At 38.5% G+C, this 24,888-nt stretch overlaps 1 protein-coding gene across 5 annotated transcripts in view; it reads left to right on the forward strand.

Moving 5' to 3' along the window:
* Nrg2 (neuregulin 2) overlaps positions 1-24,888 on the forward strand; it is a 181,836-nt gene that overhangs the window by 79,201 nt on the left and 77,747 nt on the right. The gene's annotated exons all lie outside the window — the stretch shown is intronic.

Raw genomic sequence — 24,888 nt, forward strand, 5'->3', positions numbered from 1 at the left:
CACCTTCAGAGAGGAAGACGCAGGAACCATGAACCCAAGCCATCGGGAAACCTGTGCTGGGGACCATGCAGGATGCTGAAAGGCAACAGCCTGATCCTGCCCTCAAGGAGCTTAGTGCCAGGAGGCCAGGAGGAGTCTTGAGAGCCCCTAGAGGAACTGAAACTCAAGTGCTTCTTGAATGGTGCTGTTCAGAAGTGCAAAGAGTCAGAAAAGGGAGAGAGACTTCAAGTCAGGGGTCAGGGAGGGCATCCAGGAGAGGGCATGCACTGGAGACGTGCTCATTGGTCAGGACAGACTTCCAGTGCCCATATCATACAGTATGTTGGGGGAGGGACTGGGTGCCACTGATTGCTGACTAGAATTCCCACAAGCTGGATAGAGGGAAATGAAAGACGGGGCACCTATGGACGGGGCTGTTAAGGGCCTGCATTTGTTTCCTTTTCTTCTCAGTTTCAGCTTCCTTTGTCAGCTTCCAGAGCCAGCCCTCCCAGTAAATTCTCCCTTCTATCCCTACCTCAGTGTCCCCTTCCTCCTTAAGTGGCAACTCACCCTGGCAGGGCTTGCACCTATGCTCTGCCATGTGGTAGGCAGGTGAATGGGGCACCTGAGTCTTACTTTCCACAGGTAGGCATATTGTTTCCACAGGAAGGCATTTCCACAGGTGTGGCATTTTGGCAACTCCTTCCCAGGTAGCCTGGTGTGGCTGGATGCTGACCCAGTCTCCCCTCTCTGCAGTGCAGAGCAGACAAAGATGGAGTCAGGTCTGGCACTCCTTCATCAGATGAATTAAACTGGGCTTCGGAAAACCTATGTTGGATCTTTGACTCAGGAAACTTCTGGGAGTCCAGGGGAGACCCTGGTTATGGTGAAAATCAGGAAGGGCTAGCCTTCATGGCCCCTCCTACTTTGTCACAGCTTCCTGTCTTCCCTCACCTGCTCAGACATGCCCTGGGCTCCTGCCCCATGCACTGCACAGTGCAGTCCTTGGTTTGCCCTCCCAGAGTATCAAAGGGGAAGCTACTCATTTATATTCTACCTCTCCAAGAATGGGCTGTGAGACGGCACTGTTTTATCTCCTGAGAGGGAAGTCTGGCAGAAGTAAAGCAGTCAGTGGTCCAAGGCCCACATGCTATGGGCCAAAGTGAGTGCCACGGCTCCCTGTGATTCTGTACTGCCCACAGGACTCAGCCTGGAATCTTAGCCCAGCTTACAAAGCCTTTCCACTGGCGCTCTGCCAAACTCTCCAGCCTCCGCTCTCGCTGGTCCTCTCAGTCCATTCTTAACCTTCCTGGCTCGTGACAGTTTGCTCACCCACCCCCTCCCCTCCATCTGGGCCTCTGTCCATGCTGTTTCTTTTCCTTGCAGCACCTCTGTCCCCCTCCACCCTGCTAACTCCACTTTAACCTTCAGGGCCACACTTGTCACTCACCTCCTCCTCCGAGCAGCCTCCCCTGCCCTCTATGCTGACCTCCCTCTGTACTCTGAACTCAACACTGAATGCCTTCTTGCCACTGCTTTCTACTCTGACCCCCTCCAGAAGATAAGCTCTTTGAGGGCAGCATGTAAGTCTCTCATTCCCCATTTCTCCCCGCCTCTGCTTGGCAGGGTGCCAACAAAGTGTGGGTCACCCAGATGCATGTTTGAACAGAAGTGAACTGAGCTGGCAAATGCAAGGAGGAGGTTGATGGTGTGATGACCATCATAGATGGACAGGTCAGGTGGAGCCTGGACTTGGACTGCACAGGTAATGAATAGAAAAGTAACGATAATAATAAGAGCCCGTGTGCCAGGCTCTGTGCCAAGCACTTTCTAATTTTATCCTTGCAAAAACTGTCCAAGGTAGACATTATTCCTCTGCAATCTTACAGGTGAGTGAAATGTAAGAGGGAAATCATAATGAGTTGGTAGAAACAAAAAGGCAATTTAGGATAAAGAAAACCAAGATACAGAAGGACTTGACAGGATGATGTAGTGACCTTTGTTGGGTGTAGCTGGAGAGCAGGGCTCAATTTAGAGAACCACAAGAGTGAGAAGTGCCAACATCCAGCATTGCTAAATCACAAAGAACCTTTGCATCAGGCTCAGAAATGTGTCTTGACTGAGGTGATGAGAAGCTGTTGCCATTTCCTGAGCAGGAGGTTAGTGGGGTTGGAGCTGGCCATGGCGTGATAGATGAATGAGGAGAGAGAAAGCAGGCAAGATGGCCAGGAGGGTGTGGGCAGGATCTCCCTCCCTCCCTGTTTCTCTGGCCATTCGAATTCTTCCTTCTCATCATTGCCACCATAGGTGCTGACATGGATGACCTCAGGACCCCAGGGTTGGACAGCAGTTGCGGGTCTCCTGGGGCCCCAGCCCACTCCTCTCCGGCTTGGCTGAGGCTGGCTGCTCGAGGATGTGACCATGACCTGGGCTGGCCTGGATTTCTTCTCCGCGGTCACTTTAATGAGAAGCAGTTGTGCTTGCCACGAACATGCAGGAGGCAGAGGGAGAAAACCACCAGCCTAGTGCCTGGTCTGCTCCATGTGTCTCCCATCTCTCAGGATCTCATTCTTCACCAACTTCCAACACCCCTCCCCCGACCCCAGTGAGCATCCTCTTACCCTCAACTCTGGTCTGTTCTTCCTGCATCTCTTTGGGTTTCCAGAATGAGAAGTTGCCTGGGTTGGGGGTGAGTTCCGCAGGTGTCTGTTAGGACTGTTGTTGGGGTCCCTCTCCCAGTTTCCCTAATACACCTCCTCTTCTTCTCATCAGATGGAGGGCCTGGACCACATGGGCTGGGAGGTACTTGTGGTTTCCCATGTGATTATTTCCTTTCGTCCACCCTTTCTCTGTTTCCTTCTCCACCTCAGCTTCTCAGGGAGCAGGGGCCCTCTAGACTGGAAGAGAACATTGTCCTTTCTCTTCTTATAGGTCATCTACTCTCCAGGGGGACTTGCTGGGACCACCTGACCTTGTCAGTATTCCCAAAAAAGACCGACTGGGCCTCAGCCCAATGACCACAGGCAGTAAGGCAGCCCAGCCCTGATCTCCTTGCTTTGCATCTCTGCTGCTTGTCTGGATGGTTCTCTTGGGATGGGAGTGGGGACAGTAGAAAGGGGAAGAACAGGCAGATATTTTAGTGCTTTCCCTGCTAGAAGAATGAAAATACCTGGTTTGGGGAAGGCAGAAGAAAGAGGCCCAGAGCTGCTCTCTGGCTTACCTCTTCAGCTCTTCCCAGATGCAGGCGCCCCTTCCCCAGATCCATTAACCCTTGCACCTCAGTCACAAAGGCTCTTATGGGCTGTGTCCATGGCTTTGAGCCTTCAGTAGCTCTCTTTGCAGAGCAGGAGACACACTTCCCAGCACAACCCCCCCGCCCCAGCTCCTCAGGAGCACGTGGACTGCTGGCGCCCAAGGTCAAGTGCTAGCCCAGACTCCCTCCCCAGTCCACCCCCTACCCCAGAAAGTGTGTCAGAGGCCCACTGATGACTCCTGGGGCCTTGCTCTTTCTTCTCTCTTTATTCAGGCCTTTTTTTTTTTTTTTTTTTTTATGACGATGTTGTTGATGGCGCACATATTCCAGAGTAATATGTTCAGGATTAGGCCGCACAATGAGGTTATGACTCCCTCCTGTGCAACCCCCACCCAGGGGAGCTTGCCCTCCATCTGGCCGGCGCACATCTGGCTCAGACTCACAGCTGGCCAGATGTTGCATCCCTCTGAACCCAGGCCTGCAGCCTCCTCTGCTAGGGACTGGAGCTGCACACACATGCGCTCGCACGCGCATACACACACACATACACACACACACACATGCACTCCATTTGGAGCTCTGAAGCTCTGAGGTCATCTGGCCCTCCGAGGGGGAGGAGGAGGGAGCTTGGCCTTGGCGTGATTATTCCTCCTCCACCATGGTAGGGCAGGCAGGCTGTTGGGACACATCTGCAGAGGTATGTAAATATCAGGTTCCCTGCTTCTAGCCCAGACAGGCTAGTGGGAAGGACCCACTTGAATCCAGGCTCTGAATCTGGAGTCTACCCCCACCCCATTCAGAGGCCAGCTGCTGTCAGCAAATTCCTTGTGCACTTATTCGGGGGGTCGCTCTGGGGCCCTAAGCCACATAAGCTCTCCTGTCTGGGGCTGAGGCTCCCCCCCCCCCCCGCACCTTTCTTCTGCCCACCCACCTTCTTCCCACTCTTGCCTCACTTTCTTCCTTCTCTTTTCCCACCTTCTGTAGTACACCGATCATGCAGTTTAAAGGACAAAAAGTATGGAGGCTGAGCCCTGGACCCTCAAATAATTGAGATGTAATCTGCCGCATTTGTTTGCCCATTGGTGTTGGCAGAGGCTGGGCAGGAGGAGTGGGGGAGGAAAAGGAAACCACATTTATTGGGTGCCAACTATGTGTCAGGCACTGAGCAAGGTGCTTTAAATATATTATCTCGGTTAATCCCTAGAACTATCCGGCAAGGTAGATATTATTCTCTTTGTTTGACACACAAGGAAAGTGTGGCTCAGCAAGGTTACCTCTATTGCCCAAAGTCACATGGCTAAGAAGGGGCAGAACCAGAGTCTCAGGCCTTGTCTATTTGACTACAAATCATCCGTCCTTATGCCATGCTGTCTCCCTGGCAACTGAGCAGCTAAATGCCTCTGCCCATCCATAGGTCCTGCTTCCTGGCCACTGCATTCCCTGAATCTTCCAGGGCTGAGATTGTAAGGCTATGAGCTTTGTTCTTCTGGCCAGGCCAGGCAGGGCTGCCTGGGAAAGCCCAGGGCAGGGTATGCAGCAAGAGGGTTGCAGTGTTGTAACCAGGGGATTTTCTGCATGGTTGTTTGAGGGCCTGGGGATTGAAGTCTCAAAATACAATTAAGAGTTGAGAAAGCTGGGTGGTGTAGGATGAAAAGCAGGCAGATGGGCTGAGGAGGCATCTGTGGGGAACTTGGGAGCTTTCCATGGCTCTGGGACAGAAGGAACCTCATTAGAGGGAAAGAAGGGAGCCACAGAACCCCAGCTACTATTGTTACCTTATCATACCATCAGTCCTCCAAAGGGCTTCTAGCAGATGGAACATTCTAAGGGCCCTCTAGGGGCCCCTCTTCCTGACCACAGATTGTGGCACCCCAGAGAGGCAGCAGGGGGTAGACAGGCGCCCTCCAGCCTGGCCATGACTCACTAGGTCCCCAAGGCAACTGCAGCATTTGGCTGCCTTGTTCTGGGAAAGCAGGAACAGGGGATGGCCTTATCCCTACCTTCTAATCCACACCCCAGATACATGAGGACGCTCAGACCCACAAAGACTCCCGCTAATACACACACAGCCCTATACCTCTGCCTCAAACAAAACTGTCATTTTAGAGATGAAACTGAAGCAGAAGAGGGTAAGAGACTTGTCTAAGCATACAAAGCCAGCAAAATAGCATTTTATCCTTCTCAGTCTGTGTCTAGAGCATGGTCCAGAATAGGGAGGCAGCAGGGGTCAGGGGAAACAGCACAGCTCAGGAGCCTTCTAGACTTGACTGAAAACTGGCTCTGTTTCCTCTCTGTGGTGCAGCAACATCTTGGGGCTGTGTTTTCCTCTTTAGGAGCTTGGAGTGAGGATTAGAGATCTGACTGGTTGATAAATGGGTCCTGCTATTGGCAGAAGTGGCCAATATTCAGAAATGGTGGCTGGCAGAGGGACTGACCTGGTGGGCTCGAATGGTGATAGTGATAATCAAAGTGAAGAGGACCTCTGTTTTGGGGTCAAGAGTGATTCATTCAGGGAAGCTCTCTCAGGAAGTCAAGGGCTGAACTCCTTTCCCACTACTAGAAAGAAGAATTGGTATGGAGGGTGGTCTGTGAGGTTGAGTGTGACCATATATTAGGTGCAATGAGATTGTGTGGACCGTGGTTCAATTCTGGCCCATGGAGAGGATTTGTCCCAGAAAAGGTATCAGCTGCAATCACAGATATCTGCAGGAAGGGTGATCAGCTTGGGGATGGTTCTCCAGAAAAGAACAGATCATAATGCCATTTTGGGACCAGCACCTTCCTAAAGAGGGGGATGAGAATGTGCTTCTTAGCTTCCAGTGACAGGGGAGAGAGGCTTCACCTCTTCCAGCATCAGGGTTTTTGTATTTTGTAAGAAGCTAAATGTTTTGCAGAGTGCTCCCAAGTTCCCCTGGGTGTGAGAAAACTGTTCAAATTCTCAGCACTGTATTTCAGCTCCCCAGGGACAGGCAAACCCTCCAGCTCTCCCCTGGGGTGAGTTGAGATGGGTCTGCCAGTCAAGGAGCAGGCCAACATGGACCATCTGTGTCCCTGACGTTGGGAGTTTGGTTTTTGGAGTGTGGATCACTCCAGCTGACCTTTGGAGGGGGACATGTTAGAAGTGTTGAAACTGAGCTTGGCTCAAAGGCAGCTCTACCCAGAGGAGCCTGAAATTCTTTTTCTACTAATGATCCTTTGAAATAGTCCTTTTAATCAGGTTTCCCTTAGGAAGAGTCTGGGACACCACTCTCTCAACAAATTTTCACTTGTCTCTTTGTCACAGACATGTTGGTCCCAGCAGCTTTTTGCTATTTAGACAGAGGCAGGAGCCATGCAAAGAATGCAGCAATTCTAGATGCCCTTAGGGAGACCTCACCCCCCACCAGTGGCCCCCTGCCCGGGCATTGTGATTTCCAGTATTTTATGCTCCAAAACTGAGGTAAGCATGGCTTATGTGGAGGAGGCTGGTACATGTGAACACCTAGACACCACCAGGTACCTATTAGGGCCTTGCTTATACCCCCACCACATGTAAACCTGAGAGGTGCCATTCTTGAAGCCTCAAGAAAAGTTCTCTGACCCAATGGCAGCCCTTCCAGGGTCATTCCTTAGCCAGAGATGTTCATCTTAAGTAAACTGTAAACTCTCTAGTTAAAAATAGAACAAAAGAATGGAAGAAAACAATAGCATAAAAGTCTGGGAAGACGTAGATCAAAATATTATTATCTTCAGGTTGTGGATGTCCTCATGATTCTTATATCTTCCTTGGAGTTATCATGAATTACTGTTGAAATAAGAAAAACATATATTAATCCAAATTGCCCTTACCAGAAGATCTCATTAAGGCTTCACTCATTTGTGCTTCAATAAAAATTAGTTGGGTCTTTTCATTAGAGGCTGATTTGCTAGGGGGAGGAGCATCTGTGAGTCCTTGAAAATGAAACAGATCATTGTTATACAAAATTACATATAAGAGGTTGTGAGGGGAATGGGAAAATAAACAAGGAGAGAAATGAATTACAGTAGATGGGGTAGAGGGAGAAGATGGGAGGGGAGGGGAGGGGGGATAGAAGAGGACAGGAAAGGTAGCAGAATACAACAATTACTAATAGGGCATTATGTAAAAATGTGGATGTGTAACCGATGTGATTCTGCAATCTGTATTTGGGGTAAAAATGGGAGTTCATAACCCACTTGAATCTAATGTATGAAATATGATATGTCAAGAGCTTTGTAATGTTTTGAACAACCAATAAAAAAAAAGGAATAATAAAGAAAAAAAGAAAATGAAACAGATCATAGCCTGGCACACAGAAGGGCCACTTAGTCTGTGGAATTGATTGATTGGTTGATTTTTGTGGGCTGAGGAAGAGGCAGAAATGATAGAAATCCAGGAGAAGAAAGACAGGACTCCTGAAGATCCTTTAAAATGGGGTGGCTATCATCATACGTCAGGACTTTGAGATTATGTGGTGAATATTGTCCTGATAAGAAATCTCTGGCTTATTTTGGTATAGTCCATAGAAATACATTTTTACATGGCAGGGGATGGGGAAAAGGAAGTTTTATTGAGATATAATCATGAGCCATATAATTCACACATTTCAAGTGTATGATTCAAACTAGTCATGGTGGTGCATGCCTATAATCCCAGCAGCTGGGGAAGCTGGGGCAGGAGGATCATAAGTTCAAAGCCACCCTCAGCAACCTAGCGAGATGTTAAGCAACCCAGTGAGAATCTGTTTCTAAATGAAATACAAAAAAGACTGAAGATGTGGCTCAGTAGTTAAGTGCCCCTGAGTTCAATCCCTGGTACTCCTCCCCCCAATTAATAATAAAGTATATGATTCAGTGGTTTTTAATATATTCACACAGTTGTGTAACCATAAGAACAACCAATTTTAGAGTATTTTTATCAACCTAAGGAGAAATCCCACACGTTTTTGGAATTCCTCAGTCTTAGACAATCATTAATCAGTTTTCAGTCTCTATGGAGAAAACTGGATCTATATATTTTCCTGGACATTTCATATACACAGAACTATATAATATGTGATCTTTTGTGTCTGGTTCTTTTTACTTAGTATAATGTTTTCCAGGTCCATCCATTTTGAAATATGTATCAACATTTTATTCCTTTCAATGACCAAATAATATTTCATTGTATGGATAAGCCAAATTTTATTTGTCCATTCATCAGTTGATAGCCAGTTAAGTTGTTTCTGTTTGTGCTATTATGAATAATGTTTCTGTGAACATATATGTACAAATTTTTGTAAGGACGTAAGTTTTAATTTCTCTTGGGTGTGTATATACCTGGGAGTGGGGATGCTTTGTCATAGAACTCTGAATTTTGAGGTTCTGCCAGACTGTTTTCCAAAGCAGCTGTACCATCTTTGCACCATCTTACATTCATTTCCATTAGCAGTGAATAAGGGTTCCCATTTCTCCACATCTTTACCAACACTTGCTATTATGTGTCTTTTTATTCTAGCCATCCTAATGGATAGTTTGCATATGCATTTCCCTGAGGACTAATGATGTTGAACATCTTTTCATGTGCTTATTGGCTATTCATATGTCTTCTTCATAACCCTTGGCAACCACCATTCTACTTCCTGTCTCTATGAATCTGACAACTCTAAATGACTCATATCAGTGGAACCATACGGGAACCATATGGTATTTGTCTTTTTTTGTCTGGATTATTTCACTTAGTCTAATGTCCTCAAAGTTCATCCATGCCATAGCATGTCACAGAATTTCCTACTTTTTAAAGGCTGGATGATATTCTGGTGTATGTATATGCCATTTTTTTTAACCCACTCATTTGTTTATGGACATGTGTATTGCTTCCACCTGTGGACTATCATGAATAATGCTACTGTGAACATTAAGTGTACAAATACCTAAGTGTGCTAAATACCATGAATTTAGTTCTTTTGGGCATGTGCCCAGAAGTTGAATTTGTTGAGTCACATAGTAATATTATTTTTAATATTTTGAAGAATTACATACTGTTTTCCATAGTAACTGCACTATTTTACATTCCCACCAGCCATACACAGGAATTCCAATTTCTCTACATCCTCACCACACTCATTATTTTTTTATAGTAACCATCCTAATAGGTTGTCTATTTTTGATTTGTATTTCTCTAATGATTGGTGATGTCAGCCATCTTTTCATGTACTTATTGGTCATTTGTATATCTTCTTTGGAGAAATGTCCTGTCAAATCCTTTAAAAAAAATTAAATCCATTTTAAACCAGTTTGGTTTTTATTGTTGCTTTATTGTTGAATTGCATAAATTCTTTATATATTATAGATACAAGTTCTTTATAAAATATATTATTTGCCAACAATTCCCCCCACTCAGTGAGTTTTCTTTTACTTTTCTTTATCAGTGCTGGGGAGAAAACCCAGGACCTTGTGCATGTGAGGTAAATGTTCTATCACTGAGCTATACCCCAGACCCCCCTTTTCACTTTTTAATGATGTCATTTGTAAGGCAAAAGCTTCTAATTTTCATGAAGCCCAACTTGTCTATTTTTTGTGGTTCATGCTTTTGCTGTCATACCAAAGAAATTGTTGCCTAATCCAGTGTCACCAAGATATATGCTCATGTTTTCTTCCAAGTAATTTAGTAATTAGTTTAGTAATTTAGTTTAGTAATTTTAACTCTTATATGTTTAAGTGTTTGATCTATTTTTGTTAATTTTTGTATGAGGTGTGAGGTAGATGTCTAACTTCATTCTTTTGGATGTAGTTATCCAGTTGATTGAGAATCATTTGTTGAACAAACTATTCTTTCACCACTAAATTATTTTGGCACTGTGTCGAAAATCGATTGACAATATATGTGAATTCTCTATTGAATTGAATTGAGAATTTTTATTAATCTATATATCTGTCCTTTTTCCAGTACTCATTGTCTTGATTATTTGGGCTTTATAGCATGTTTTGAAATTGAGTAGTATGAGTCTTCCAACTTTGTTCTACTTTTTCAAGATTGTTTTGGCTCTTCTGAGTAATTTAATCTGAATTAAATCAGATCAGTTTCTCCATTTCTGCAAAGAAGTCAGGTGGAATTTTGATTGGGATTTTTTTAAATCTGTAGATTAATTTGGGGAATATTACCATCTTAACAATATTGAATCTTCTGATTTATAAACAAAGGATGTCTTTCCATTTATTTAGACTTTCTTAAATTTATTTTGACAGCTTTTGTGCAGTTTTCAGAGTTTAAGTTTTGTACTTTATTAAATTTATTCCTAGATATATTATTCTTTTTATACTTTTATAAATGAAATTATTTTCTTATTTTCATTTCTATATCACTCATTGAAAGTATATACAAATACAATCTGTATATGTATGTTTTAACTTGTATCTTGCAATCTTGATGAACTCATTTGTTACTTCTAATAGTTTTCTTAATGAATTCCTTAGGGTTTTCTATATACAAGATTAAGTCATCTGTTAAAAATGAATAAAGATAATTTTACTTCTTTTTTGATATAAATACCTTTTATTTAACTTCCTTGCCAACACATTTTGAATGGTTGAAAAAAAAATAAAGAACAATATTTGTTACATGTAAAAAAAATTATTAAATTAAAATTTTAGTGGGTCTAGGGTTGTGGCTCAGAGGTAGATCGCCGGCCTACCATGCGTGAAGCACTGGGTTCAATCCTCAGCACCACATAAAAATAAAATGAAGCTATTGTGTTCACCTATTACTAAAAAATAAATATTTTTTAAAAATTTAGTGTCTATAAAGCTTAATTGAAATGCATAGTATGCTCATTTGTTCTCATATTGTTTATGGGTCTGTTTTTACACTACAAATAGCAGAGTCAAGCAGTTACTATAATGACCATGAATGATGCTTTCATCACTACACTGTTGCACTATAAATTCCATTGATAAAGTTATAATCTGGTAATTCTATAAATGACATGCATATCTAATGATATGTGTGTCACTGTACTGTGGCATTTTATTTATTTTCTTATTACCAGTTCATACTCATCATGTCAAAACAAGAAAAGTGAATTTTGAATGTCATGCTTTGAGTTACAATTAACTATAGATTATCTTGTTCTTGAATCAGATAACAAATAACTACATGTATTACATGATGAAATTATAGCTATGCTAAAAGAATGCTATATATATTAACACTTACCTAAGTAAAAATTTCCAATTCACAGAAAGCAATGATCACAAAATCAGAAAATTTTAAGTTTAATATCTCATACAGGAAAATTTCTTCACAAAATAAGACTCCAACCAAAGTAAATTTCCAAGAAGCTCATTTGCTAGCAAAGGAAGGAAACTGTTTACAAATGGTGAGTTTATTAAATCATGTTTGATTGCAGCAGCCAAAGAATGTGTCCAGAGAAAATAAACTCACTTAAGATTATTAGCCTTTCAGCAAGCATAGTTGTTCAGAGAGCTGATGATATTAGGAGCAACATAAATAGTAAATTTAAAAACAAGACAAATGATTTCAAGTGGTTTTTCTTGGCTCTGGATGAGTCAACAGATGTTAACAATATTGGTCAGTTTTTTTTGTTTGTTTGTTTATTCGAGGAAGCAATGCCAAATTGAAATGACTAAAGAATTAGCCTTTAAGGGTAGTCTATCTAGAACAACCATAGGTAAGAATAGTTGAGAAAAAAGTCAGTGCAACCTGAAGTGGAACCTACTAAGATGTGTCATAACTAATGATGGCAACATTTGTTTAGAGTAGAAAAATAGGTTTAACTGGGCAAATCTATAAAATTTGTGAGAAATGTAAGGTGTTTAAAGCCTATGATTATTCATTGTATTATCCATTTGCAGGAACTTTGAGGAAAATATTTTAGTCTATTGTGTTATTGAAACAATAGTGTCAATAGTGAACTTCATTCGCTCTTGGGAACTTCCTTTTTTTTAAGGTGTAGATAGAAAGACACAATATTTATCTATCTACCTTTCTTTCTGTGGTGCTAAGGATCAAACCCAGTGCTTCACACTTGTGAGGCAAGCGCTCTACCACTGAGCTACAGCCCTACACTGGGGAACTTAATCATCAGTGATTCTGTTTTTGTCAGAAACAAGAGCTGAAGATATTAACTTGTACTTGCCCATAGCATTTTGATGACTAAATATTAATAATTTTTTTAAGTCAGAGCTGAGATCAAAATCTTTCTGAATGAGAAAAACTGCCCTTAACTACTTTTATCAAACACAGTGGCTTTGGAAATTAATTTTTGCTGCAGACTTCATATTTCTTAATTAATTAAACCTCAAATCATAAGGCATAGCAATGCTTGTTTGTGAAATATACATTGTGGTTTAATTTTTTTTTACTACAACCAATGTTGTTTGAATCATAAGTAATGACGAGTTGTTTTATATACTTCCTGGGCTATCCACAGTGGAAATAATAATCAAGACCTCCTCCCACACAAATTTATAGCGGATGTATTTTCTGAGCTCAAACTACAGTTCCAGCAGTGTTTCTTTCAATATTGATGCAAGTGTAAAGGAAATTTCCACATTTCGAATTTTATTTAATGGTGCATTTGAGAATCTTCCACCTAATCTTCAATTGGAAGTGATTAATCTGCAATGTGATGACAAGCTGAAAGGCAAATATCAAAAGAAGAATCAAATAGAATTCTATAAATACCCCCCAAGTGGTACATATGTTTAATTAAAATCATATGTTCATGGATTGATATCAATATTTGGCAGTACTTATCTGTGTGAAAAAGACATTTTCAAATATAAACTATATAAGATCTCGTTACAGATCAGAATTAATGGGAAATTTTGCAATTTATTTTGATAATAGAAAACACTGACTTTGCCTCCCAATTAAGTGAAATGTTATTTCCCCAAAAAAGTATCCCATGATCCTCATTAACAGACTTGTAATACAAAAAAGTGCTTATTATATTTTGAATTATGTCATTAAAAAGTTAGAAATTTATTTTTGTCTTATTGTGTAAGTGCCTATCAAAAAAATCCTTGATTTTGTTTCTTGGATCATAAAATATAAAATCTTTTCTATTAAGTCTGCTGACCCTTCATTTACAAGATAAAAACATAGCCCCCATGTATTTCCCAAGTCTCCTTTTTTCCCACAAAATTCCAGTTCCACAGAAGTATCCTGCATTTTCCCAACATCATATTTTCCTTCTTCCCTTGGGATCTTTGTATGTGTTATTTCCTTTCTCAAGGATATCCTTCTTTTCATCTCCCCCTCCATTGGCTGTCTCCTTACTGTTCTTCAGGTTTTAGCTTAGATACAACTTCATTTCACTAAAAAGTGTTTACTGACATCTCACACTACTGTGAGGTAGATACCATTCTGAGGAAATTCTGTAGCATTCTATACCGCCCATATATCAATAATCTTATTTTTCAAAATGTACAAGACATATAAAATCCAAGGGTATATGATGGAAAATAAAGTCTCCTGCCTATTTCAGGACTCCAGACACTGACTTCCTCTTTCTAGAGGCTACCACTATTTCATTTTCATGGGTATCCGTCTGCCTATACAGCACATGCAAATATATTTTCTTCTTTTTCCCCACAAATTATAACATACTATGGTACTCCCTTCTTATGTTCAGGGAATATGTTCTAAAACTCCCAGTGAATGCCTGAAATCTTGGATGGTACCCCACCCATATATATTGTTTTTCCTGTACATACATATATTTGATAAAGTTCAAAGCATAAATTAGGTACAGAAAGAGTCTAAAAATACTAATAAAATAGAACAAGTATAACAATACACTATAATAAAATTTATATGACTGTGATCTCTATATTTCTCAAAATATTCTATTGTACACTTCTTTGTGTGATGACACGAGATGACACAATGATATGAGGTGATACAATCCCTACATAATGAGATGAAATGAAGTGAGTGATGAGGATATTTTAAAGTAGATTTAGGCTACTATGTAAGAGTTACTTGATCACAAGCTCCTTGATACCATGATAGTTGATCTGATAATTGAGTCAGCTACTAGTAACTAATAGGTGAGTAGTGTATACCACATGAATGCTCTAGACAAAGGGACAATTCAAGTCCTGGTTGGGACAGACAAGATGGTGTAAGATTTAATCATGTTTCTCAGAACAGTATTCAATTAATACTTGAAAATTGTTTGTTTCTGGAATTTTCGATTAATACTTTTGAACTGTAGTTGGCCATGAGTAATTGAAATCATGGAAAGTAAAATCATAGATAAGAGAGGACTACTGTATGTAAATAGTTTTGCACCTAATTTTTTTCAATTTAACTATAAACTTTGGAGTTTACATGTATTTTGTAGAGCTGCTTCATCCTTTTTCTTATTGAGATAGAACTAACACACAACAATTTTCACCAATTTTAAGGGAACAGTTTAATGAGTTTTGACAAATCCATCTGATGAGGTAAATAGTACCACAATCATGTTATAGAATATTTCCATTAACCCCCCCCCCAAAAAAAAAGTTCCCTCAAACCCTGAACAATCACTTGTTTTCTTTCTGCCACTCTAGATTAAATGTCTTTCTAGAATTTCATTTAAATGGAATCACACAGTATGTATTCTAATGCATCTCATTTCTTTTGCTAAGTGTAACTTTTCTAAGGTCCATCCCCATTTCTGCATGTGTCAGTAGTTTCTTCCTTTTTTAATTGCTAAGCAATATTCTATTATATCAGCATATTACAATGTTTATCCATCTGCCTATTGATGGACATTTTGATTATTTGAGACAGATTGATTATACATACATAGAATATAATTTATTCTAATAAAAATTTCTCCCTAACCTTTTCTACCATCATCTTTCTAATTTTGACCATTCTAGTGGGTGTATAGTAATATCTCATTGTAGTTTTAATTTCTATTTCCATGGTGACCAATGATGTTAAGCATCTTACTGTACCGAGTAAGCTACTTGCCATTGGCATATCTTTTTGATGAAGCATTTGCTCACATCATTTGACCGAGCTATTTGTCTTCATAATGTTTAGTTGTAAGAGTTCTTTGTACATTCTAGACATAATTTGTGTTATATATGTTTTTCAGATTTATTTTCTAAATCTGTGGTTTGCCTTTTCACTTTTATAATGCTGTCATTTGAAAAACAGAAGTTTTAAATTTTGAAGTCTAATTTATTTTTTTCTTTTACATTTCATACCATTTTTTAACTTTATTCTAATTTATTTTTTTTTAATTTTTTTATTGTTGGTTGTTCAAAACATTACATAGTTCTTGATATATCATATTTCACACTTTGATTCAAGTGGGTTATGAACTCCCATTTTTACCCCGTATACAAATTGCAGAATCACATCAGTTACACATCCATTGATTTACATATTGCCATACTAGTGTCTGTTGTATTCTGCTGCCTTTCCTATCCTCTACTATCCCCCCTCCCCTCCCCTCCCCTCCTCTCTTCTCTCTCTACCCCCTCTACTGTCATTCATTTCTCCCCCTTGTATTATTTTCCCCTTTCCCCTCACTTCCTCTTGTATGAAATTTTGTAAACCCTGAGGGTCTCCTTCCATTTCCATGCAATTTCCCTTCTCTCTCCCTTTCCCTCCCACCTCTCCTCCCAGTTTAATGTTAATCTTCTTCTCATGCTCTTCGTCCCTACTCTGTTCTTAGTTACTCTCCTTATATCAAAGAAGACATTTGGCATTTGTTTTTTAGGGATTGGCTAGCTTCACTTAGCATAATCTGCTCTAATGCCATCCATTTCCCTGCAAATTCTATGATTTTGTCATTTTTTAATGCAGAGTAATACTCCATTGTGTATAAATGCCACATTTTTTTTATCCATTCGTCTATTGAAGGGCATCTAGATTGGTTCCACAGTCTTGCTATTGTGAATTGTGCTGCTATGAACATCGATGTAGCAGTGTCCCTGTAGCATGCTCTTTTTAGGTCTTTAGGGAATAGACCTAGAAGGGGAATAGCTGGGTCAAATGGTGGTTCCATTCCCAGCTTTCCATACTGCTTTCCAAATTGGCTGCACCAATTTGCAGTCCCACCAGCAATGTATAAGTGTACCCTTTTCCCCATATCCTCGCCAGCACTTGTTGTTGTTTGACTTCATAATGGCTGGAGTGAGATGGTATCTTAGGGTGGTTTTGATTTGCATTTCTCTGACTGCTAGAGATGGTGAGCATTTTTTCATGTACTTGTTGATTGATTGTATGTCCTCCTCTGAGAAGTGTCTGTTCAGGTCCTTGGCCCATTTGTTGATTGGGTTATTTGTTATCTTATTGTCTAATTTTTTGAGTTCTTTGTATACTCTAGATATTAGGGCTCTATCTGAAGTGTGAGGAGTAAAGATTTGTTCCCAGGATGTAGGCTCCCTATTTACCTCTCTTATTGTTTCTTTTGCTGAGAAATAACTTTTTAGTTTGAGTAAGTCCCATTTGTTGATTCTAGTTATTAACTTTTGTGCTATGGGTGTCCTATTGAGGAATTTGGAGCCCGACCCCACAGTATGTAGATCGTAGCCAACTTTTTCTTCTATCAGACACCGTGTCTCTGATTTGATATCAAGCTCCTTGATCCATTTTGAATTAACTTTTGTGCATGGCGAGAGAAAGGGATTCAGTTTCATTTTGTTGCATATGGATTTCCAGTTTTCCCAGCACCATTTGTTGAAGATGCTATTCTTCCTCCATTGCATGCTTTTAGCCCCTTTATCAAATATAAGATAGTTGTAGTTTTGTGGATTGGTTTCTGTGTCCTCTATTCTGTACCATTGGTCCACCCGCCTGTTTTGGTACCAGTACCATGCTGTTTTTGTTACTATTGCTCTGTAGTATAGTTTGAAGTCTGGTCATACCATTTTTTAAACATAACTTTTTATTCTATGTGGTTAATATACAAAATATTAACACTTCCCTTGAGAAATTTTTAAAATATACTTGCATGAACACTAAATGTTAAGACATTATATGACACTATATAAATGGGTTGAATAGAAGTGAAAATGACATATTCTTCAAACTTCCAATTGGCAAAGAATATATCACAGCATTGATAATATGAAGAAAATGTTTGAATTTTTTTTAAATTCAAAATTCTTCTGATTGTTCTCCACAGAGGGGCCTTAGAGGTGAATAGGTAATCAGATTACTACCAAAGGAGATGTATCTGGCATGTTCTTCATGTCTCTCTCCATCTGACTACTGTAGTTCAGGCCTGGTGAAACAGGAAGGTGGCATTCAGGAATGAGACTTTTGATATCAAGTACTACTGAGAAGTTTTAGCTTCTTCTTGTGAGTGTTATTTTGTGATGGTTTATGTTTTCAGGGCTACTCATCAAAACATCTTGTGAGGTAATTGAAGAATTTAATTTCACAGTTTCCATAACATGTGAAATTTCTTCCTTTTTGTTAAGTCCATATTCATCATGGTTTATTTCAATTAAATCTTGCAATCCAGGACAGTGGGCATCTTCTACTATGCTGTTCCTGCTTTCAGGAACAAAATGTTTTTATCAATATGTTCACTTTTGGTACTCTAAGGATCAGGATTCTCCAAGGATATCCTATTTAAGAAATCTTTGCCAGAATACATCTGTTTGTGTCTCAGAAGTTTTATTAGTCTTAGATCTTCAATTTGGATCTGTGATCCAAAAAAATAATTTTTGTATATTGTGTGACTAAAGGGTTAGGAGTTTGGGAGGTGGTGTTTGTTTTTTGTATATAGTTTCTAATTGTTCCAGCACCATTTGTTGAAAAGATTATCCTTTCTCCCCAAGAATCCCCTTAAATTATCTTAGGAACTTTGTCAAAAATCAATCGACCATATGTGTGTGTGGGGGTCTTTTTCTGGATACTCTTTGTGTTCTGTTGATCTACCTTTTTATTTATTATAACTTTGAAATATGTCTTGAAATCAGATAGTATGAGGACTCCATTATTTCTTCTTTTTTATCAAAATGGCTCTGGCTTTTCTGGGTCCATTGCACTTCCATGCACATTTTAGAATCAGTTTGTTGATTTCTACTGAAAAACCTGCTGAGATTTTGGTTATATTTCATTGCATTGGTATATTTCTTTGCAATTTAGAGAGAATTTACATCTTAACAATATAGAGTCTTCAGATCCACAAACATAATATCTCTGCATTTATTTAGGTTGTCTTACTTTTTCTCAGTAATGTTTCATAGATTTCAGCATGTGGTTGTTAAATTTTCCCTTAGGTTTTTATATTTTTGATGCTATTGCAAATGGTATTGTTTAACTTTTAATCATGTTGTAGGCTAGTTCTGTCACCCCCAAAAGTTGCTTTGTTCCCCGAGTGATTACTGTTAACATATAGAAATACATTTGACCATTGTGTAACGTTTTAGTCAGCTTTTTTTGCTGCTGTGACTAAAGGACCCAACCAGAACAATTATAGAGGAAGAAAAGTTTATTTGAGGGCTCATGGTTTCGGAGGTCTTAGTCCACAGAAGGCCAGCTCCATTCCTCCAAGCTTGAGGCGAGGCTCAACCTCATGGTGGAAGAGTGTGGCAGAGGGAAGCAGTTCACATGGTGATCAAAAAGCAGAAAGAGACTCCACTTTCCAGATTCAAATATATACCCCAAAGCCACACCTCCAGTTCCCACCTCCTCCAGCCACACACTACATTTCAGTTACCACTCAATTAATCCCATTAGGGATTAATTTGCTGACGGGCTAAAGTTATAACCCAATCACTTCTCCTCCAAACCTTCTTTTATTGTCTCACACGAGAGCTTTGGGGGCCACCACATCTAAACCACAACATATAATGACCATTATCTGACAACCTTACTAAACTCACCTAGTTCTGGTAGCTGTTTTGTAGATTCCTTAGGATATTCTACCTAGACAGCTATGTCATCTGTAAATAAAGACAGTTTTACTTCTTCTTTTCCAATCTGTATATGTTTTTTTCTCCTTACTTTTTTTTTTTTTGCAATGGCTAATACCTCCAGTAATGTTGAATAGAATTTATTCCTGATCTCATTTCTGTTCTTAATGGAAAAGCACTTAATCTTTCACCTTTAAGAATGATGTAGCTGTAGGTTTTGGAGGTTGTCTTGTTTTGTTTTATCATGAGAAGATGTTAAATTTTGTCAAATGTGTTTTTCGAGCTTGTTAATGGAGCAAATTACATTGATTTTCAAATGTTAAGTCAATTTTGCAATCCTGGCATTAACTCCACTTGGTTATAACATTATCTCTCAAATTATTGTTGGATTTGGTTTTCTAAAATTATTAATTTTGTGTCTATTTTCATGAGTAATATTAGTCTATAGCTTTCTTTTCTTGTTATATCTTTGGTTTTGGTAGCAGGGAAATGCCAGCTTCATGGAATAAGTTGGAAAGTAGTCTCTTGTCTTCTATTTTCTGTAAGAGCTTTCATAGAATTGTTACTACTTCTTCCTTAAATATTTGGTGGAATTCACCATGAAGCTTTCTGAGTTTTTGGAATTCTATCTTTGGAAAAGATTTCAACTAAAGCTCAATTGCTTAAGTAGATATAGGAATAATTAGATTAACTGCTTGTTTAGTGAGTTCTAATAGTTTCCCATTGCATTTTATTAGCATAACATTACTCATGGTTGTCCCTTGTCCTTTTAACATCTGTGGGAAGGATAGTGATCTTATTTTTCTCTGATGTTACTCTCTCTCTCTTTTTTTTCTCTCTTTTCTCCCTCCCTCCAACCCTCTTTTTTTGTTTGATCTGACTAGAGCATTAATTAATTGCTGGGAGCCATTAGCCAAGTAGGTATGACAATTTCCTTGCCAGCGTACCCCATGTTGCAGTGACATTGAATGTAGGTGACCTTGTTCAAGGACCAAGGCGGATTAGGGCGTTCCCGGTTTAGGTTCCAGGTTTAAGGTTTAAGATTATTCCTGCTGGGAATAGGGCGTATCCTGCTGCCTGAGTTCCCCTTGAGTTCTCACGGGATTCAGACAGTATATTTTTGGGAGATAGAAGCCCAGTGGAGGTGGATTTGGGCAGAGAACGTGGATTTCCCCAGAACGTGATTGTAGACGGCTGGTGTGAGTTCGGGAATAAAGAGTTGCTGTTTGAATCTACAAGCTGTGTGGTGGCTCGTGATTGTGTGCCCAGCCAGACTGCGGCAATTAATCTTTTCAGAGAAACAGCTTCTAGTTTTATTGATCATCTCCATTATTTTTGTGCTCTCTGTTTCATTGGTTTTATTGTTTATCTTTGTTATTTCCATTTTCTAGATACTTAGGGCTTATTTTGCTTTTCTTTTTCTAGTTTCTTAAGGTGGGAGCTTATTTCACTAATTGTATTCTTCCTTTTCTCTCACATAATGGATGAACTCCATAAATTTCTCTCTAAGTACTACTTCAACTGCGTCCCACAAATTTTGATATGCCATGTTTTTATTTTCATTTGATTCAAAATTCATTCTCATTTCCATTGTGATTTCATCTTTGACCAATAGGTTATTTAGAAATGCATTTTAAATTTGTAAGTACTTCGAGATTTTCCATATATTTTTGTTGTTAATTTATAATTTAATTATGTAATGATTAAACAACATACTTCTTAAAATTTGAACTTTAAAAAATATATTGATTTTCTGAATCTAGCTTATTTCACTTAGCATGATGTTCTCCAGTTCTATTTATTTACCAGAAATGACATGATTTTATTCTTCTTTATGGCTGAGTAAAATTCCATTGTGTGGGAGTAAATTATATTATGTGCATGTATGAATATGTCAAAATAAACACCACTATTATGTATAACTATAGTGCATTAGTAAAAACATTAAAATGTGTTGACATTTATGTCACAGACTAGCATTTGATGTAGCTTGGTAAGTACTAGGTTCTTGAAACAAATATGTTCTATTATTGTTTAGTGGCATGTTCTATGAACATTAACTAGGTCAAGTTGGTTAATAGTATTGTTCAAGTCTTTCATAAGCTTACTGATTTTCTGTCTTCAAATTCTATCAATTACTGAGAGAATGTGCTGAAAACTCCAATTATCATTGTAGATTTTTCTGTTCATTCTTCAGTACTACCATGTTTTCTTTTATATACTTCAAAGCTGTATTATTGGGTATAAAATCTTTAGGACAGCTTTGTGCTATTAATGAACTGACTTCATCATTATGAAATGACCCACCTTATCCCTGAAAATATTTGCTCTAAATTATACTTTGACTAATATTAATATAGTCACTTAGGCCTTCTTTGGGCTAATGTTAACATCTTTTTCTATTGTTTAACATATATAGTTGAGTTGGTTGAGTCTTCCTTTTTATTTAACCAAATTTGAAAATCTCTGCCTTTAAAATTAGAATTTTATGCCATTTGCATTTAATGTAATTTTTTATGTTTGGATTTAAATCTACCATTTTACTCCCTTTTTTTGTGTGTATGTTCCATCTGTTCATTATTCTCTTTTTCCTTGTTTTTAATGATTTCAATTTATCTTTTTTTAAAATTGATTTATTAGTTATACTTCTTTGCTTTGTTTTGATTTGGATTTTAGTGGTTGCTTTAGGATTTATGGTATACATCTTCAACTTATCAGTCTGTCTTCAAGTAATACATGATACCATCATATACAGTATAAAAACTTCATAATTGAACACCTTTGGTTTTTCCCACCATAGTTTTTTTTGCTATTTTTGTCATATATTTTACTTTTTTATATATATATATATATTTTAAAAGTCCAAATACACTTGTGCTTTGCTTTGGTTATCCTTTAAATGATATTTTAAACATAAGAAAAATATATTTAGGTATTTTTCAAATGTTTCCTTTTAATTGATTTTTAAATTTTAATTTCACTGTGGCTAAAGAACATATATTTTGAAATCTACTGATCTTGATTTGTGCCCTAGCATATCATCAATCTTGAATATTCTATGTGCACTTGAGTATATATTTTCATTTTTTTGATATAACTTTCTATAAATGTAAATTAGGTTAAGGTGGTTAATAATGTCATTCATTTCTTTTATTCCCTTACTGAATTTTTGTCTAATTAGTGTGCCAGTTACCAGTAAAGGTAAGTTAAAATATCCAGGTATAACTGTAGACTTTTCTACTTTCTCTTTAAGGCTGTCACTATTTCTTCATATATTTTGATTATCTATTTTTAGGAAATATATATATATTATATATATATATATATATATATATATATATATATATATATATATTATATATATATATATATAATTTTATATTTAATGCATTTAAGTATATTGATAAATTTATCATTTAATAAATGTTCCTTATTTGGCCTCTTTATCATTATTAAGAATCCCTTTTTGTTTCTAATATACTGCTTTTTTTTTTTCAACCAGGGATTGAACCCAGGGGTTCTTAACCACTGAGCCACATCCTTATCCCATTTTTTTAAGATTTTATTTTGAGACAGGATTTCACTGAATTTCTGAGGCTGGCTTTGAACTTGTGATTCTCCTGCCTCAGTCTCCTGAGCCACCAAGATTACCGGCAATTGCCCCTGTGCCTGACTACTGGTTTAAAAAAAAAAAAAAAAAGTCTATTTTGCCTTATATTACAAGAGCCATAACAGGCACAGTGGCCAATGCCTATAATCCCAGTTACTCTAGAGGCTGAGAAGGAGGATTGCAAGTTTGAGACCAGCCTCAACAACTTAGTGAGACCCTGTCTCAAAATTAAAAATAAAAAGGGCTGGGGATATGGCTCAGTGGTTAAGTACCCCTAGGTTAAATCCCCAGTAACCCCCACCCTTGCAAAAAAGAGATCCATTACACTTTTCTTATCCATACATTTAGTATAATTTCCAACTGACTGCTTTTAGTTGTTTTCATAGTTTTTAATATTTTACCTTGAGCTGATTTGTGTCTTTGTGTTTAAAATGTGTTTCTTATAGGCTGCATATAGTTTGATTTTTGACTTTTATTTCAGCCTATCAATCTCTGCCTTTTGCTTAGAGTGTTTTGTCCAGGTACATTTAATGTAATTTAATTGATAACATTGTGTTTAGGTCCTCCCTTGTTCTATTAGTTTTTTGTTTTTCTCATCTGGTTTTTATTCATCTTTTCATTCTTCCCTGGCTTCTTTTATGTTAATCATGTAGTTTAAAATATCACCTGGAAAATACAAAATATCTTTCTGCACTGTTTTTAGAGATTACAATATACATCTTAAACCTAACTCAGTATATTTAGAGGTAATATTGAGTTACTTCAGATAAAATATAAAAATCTGGCAAAAGTGCAACCTCAATTCTTAGTGCTATTTTGATCATATAAATTACATCTATAAATATTATAAACCTACTGATACGGTGTTATCGTTTTTGCTTTAAACATTTACATATGTTTTAAAGAAACTGGGAGACTATGTAGATATATGCTTTCTTTTATATTTACCCACATGTTTACCATTCCATGGTAACCTCATGCTTTTGCTGCCACTAGTTTGACTGTCACCATTGGGAAAGACCCAGATAACCCTGTTGGGTCTTTGAATAATGTCTGGTGACCACCATTCTCCATATGACTTCTTGTCACTACAGACAGGCTTCTTATCTGCTTTAGCCTAGGCTACCCTTTCCAACAGGATTTACCCATGAACTTTCATTCCCTGAACCCCTGCTTGGTAGCCCACCTAGCCTTTGTTTTCCCCTAGTGGGTTTTCTCTAGTCATGTTTACTACGTGGGGCCATGAACAGGATAGCAGCAGACAGTGAGTATCTGGGAGTCAATGAAGCATGGACTTTATCATCAGAAACAGAAGCGTGTTCTGCAGAGATGGAAAGCAGACCTCCAGCCAAGGGAACCTGCCTGAAAGTTTGAACTGAACTCTGTTCCTTTTCTGACTCTGAGACCTTAGGAGTTTGGTTCTCTTTTTTGAATTATTTTCCAAACATACCCTACCCATGGCTAAAACTGATAAAATAAGAACCATCTCCTTACAAGAATTCTTCAGGACCCATTTTGCTTCCAGTGACTATGTACTTGATCACCTTCTTGCTGCCTAGCCAAGTCTTTTGGTTTACTTTAGCATCTGCAGAATGGAAGTGAAACCCTCTATTTTTAACTTGCTTAATTTCCTTACCCCAGGGAAAGTATTAGACAGCAAATTTGTAGAAAGAGGGCAGTTCTCCATTAGGCTGGTTCTTTGTTTTGGTCTGGGAGGGAGCAAACCCAGTCTTGACTCAGAGTAAGGGAAACTTAGGAAAAAGGGATATTGCCATATAACACTCTAATTCTGGTTTGTCCCAAAAATAAACATGCTGAATTATTGGTTCAGAAGTCTTTTCTGAAGCTGAAGGGAATGCCTTACTTTAAGAATATTGAAATGGCTCACACTAAGTACAATTAGGAATTCATCGGGGGATGCTATCCTACTTGGTGATTTTCTTAATTTTTTCCAAAGTTAAAGTCAGAATTGATTGAAATAACAGGATGACTGTTCTCACTGACAGTGGGGCATAGCAGTTGATGGGAGGGTTGATATGTGAGAAACTTTTGTGGTACCAGGCCCCAGGCAAAGGAAGGACTATTAGAAAAGTCCTTGCAAAGTTACAGCATCCAATCTTTCTTATTTTAGAGACAGGATCTCCCTATGTTGCCTGAGCTATATCTCATC

This window comes from Marmota flaviventris, chromosome 5 (assembly GCF_047511675.1).
Source record: "Marmota flaviventris isolate mMarFla1 chromosome 5, mMarFla1.hap1, whole genome shotgun sequence".
Lineage (NCBI taxonomy): Eukaryota > Metazoa > Chordata > Mammalia > Rodentia > Sciuridae > Marmota > Marmota flaviventris.